We start from the raw sequence: 2,545 nt of genomic DNA, 5'->3' as shown, positions 1-2,545 counted from the left end.
GCAAAGGCAGCCTAAACCCAGCAGAAGAAGAGAAATAATAAAGATCAGAGCAGAAATAAACAATATAGAATCTAAAAAAACTGTAGAGCAGATCAACGAAACCAAGAGTTGGTTTTTTGAAAAAATAAACAAAATTGACAAACCTCTAGCCAGGCTTCTCAAAAAGAAAAGGGAGATGACCCAAATAGATAAAATCATGAATGAAAATGGAATTATTACAACCAATCCCTCAGAGATACAAACAATTATCAGGGAATACTATGAAAAATTATATGCCAACAAATTGGACAACCTGGAAGAAATGGACAAATTCCTGAACACCCACACTCTTCCAAAACTCAATCAGGAGGAAATAGAAAGCTTGAACAGACCCATAACCAGCGAAGAAATTGAATCGGTTATCAAAAATCTCCCAACAAATAAGAGTCCAGGACCAGATGGCTTCCCAGGGGAGTTCTACCAGACGTTTAAAGCAGAGATAATACCTATCCTTCTCAAGCTATTCCAAGAAATAGAAAGGGAAGGAAAACTTCCAGACTCATTCTATGAAGCCAGTATTACTTTGATTCCTAAACCAGACAGAGACCCAGTAAAAAAAGAGAACTACAGGCCAATATCCCTGATGAATATGGATGCCAAAATTCTCAATAAGATACTAGCAAATCGAATTCAACAGCATATAAAAATAATTATTCACCATGATCAAGTGGGATTCATTCCTGGGATGCAGGGCTGGTTCAACATTCGCAAATCAATCAACGTGATACATCACATTAACAAAAAAAAAGAGAAGAACCATATGATCCTGTCAATCGATGCAGAAAAGGCCTTTGACAAAATCCAGCACCCTTTCTTAATAAAAACCCTTGAGAAAGTCGGGATAGAAGGAACATACTTAAAGATCATAAAAGCCATTTATGAAAAGCCCACAGCTAACATCATCCTCAACGGGGAAAAACTGAGAGCTTTTTCCCTGAGATCAGGAACACGACAGGGATGCCCACTCTCACCGTTGTTGTTTAACATAGTGCTGGAAGTGCTAGCATCAGCAATCAGACAACAAAAGGAAATCAAAGGCATCCAAATTGGCAAAGATGAAGTCAAGCTTTCGCTTTTTGCAGATGACATGATATTATACATGGAAAATCCGATAGACTCCACCAAAAGTCTGCTAGAACTGATACATGAATTCAGCAAAGTTGCAGGATACAAAATCAATGTACAGAAATCAGTTGCATTCTTATACACTAACAATGAAGCAACAGAAAGACAAATAAAGAAACTGATCCCATTCACAATTGCACCAAGAAGCATAAAATACCTAGGAATAAATCTAACCAAAGATGTAAAGGATCTGTATGCTGAAAACTATAGAAAGCTTATGAAGGTAATTGAAGAAGATTTAAAGAAATGGAAAGACATTCCCTGCTCATGGATTGGAAAAATAAATATTGTCAAAATGTCAACACTACCCAAAGCTATCTACACATTCAATGCAATCCCAATCAAAATTGCACCAGCATTCTTCTCGAAACTAGAACAAGCAATCCTAAAATTCATATGGAACCACAAAAGGCCCCGAATAGCCAAAGGAATTTTGAAGAAGAAGACCAAAGCAGGAGGCATCACAATCCCAGACTTCAGCCTCTACTACAAAGCTGTCATCATCAAGACAGCATGGTATTGGCACAAAAACAGACACACAGACCAATGGAATAGAATAGAAACCCCAGAACTAGACCCACAAACATATGGCCAACTCATCTTTGACAAAGCAGGAAAGAACATCCAATGGAAAAAAGACAGCCTCTTTAACAAATGGTGCTGGGAGAACTGGACAGCAACATGCAGAAGGTTGAAACTAGACCACTTTCTCACACCATTTACAAAAATAAACTCAAAATGGATAAAGGACCTAAATGTGAGACAGGAAACCATCAGAACCTTAGAGGAGAAAGCAGGAAAAGACCTCTCTGACCTCAGCCGTAGCAATCTCTTACTCGACACATCCCCAAAGGCAAGGGAATTAAAAGCAAAAGTGAATTACTGGGACCTTATGAAGATAAAAAGCTTCTGCACAGCAAAGGAAACAACCAACAAAACTAAAAGGCAACCAACGGAATGGGAAAAGATATTTGCAAATGACATATCGGACAAAGGGCTAGTATCTAAAATCTATAAAGAGCTCACCAAACTCCACACACGAAAAACAAATAACCCAGTGAAGAAATGGGCAGAAAACATGAATAGACACTTCTCTAAAGAAGACATCCAGATGGCCAACAGGCACATGAAAAGATGTTCAGCGTCGCTCCTTATCAGGGAAATACAAATCAAAACCACACTCAGGTATCACCTCACGCCAGTCAGAGTGGCCAAAATGAACAAATCAGGAGACTATAGATGCTGGAGAGGATGTGGAGAAACGGGAACCCTCTTGCACTGTTGGTGGGAATGCAAATTGGTGCAGCCGCTCTGGAAAGCAGTGTGGAGGTTCCTCAGAAAATTAAAAATAGACCTACCCTAAGACCCAGCAATAGCACTG

This window comes from Lynx rufus, unplaced genomic scaffold (assembly GCF_022079265.1).
Source record: "Lynx rufus isolate CCGP_SWC_20201006 ecotype Redwood Valley unplaced genomic scaffold, mLynRuf1.p SCAF_4, whole genome shotgun sequence".
Lineage (NCBI taxonomy): Eukaryota > Metazoa > Chordata > Mammalia > Carnivora > Felidae > Lynx > Lynx rufus.
The sequence above is the reverse complement of the archived record's forward strand: the minus strand, read 5'-3'. Positions refer to the sequence as shown.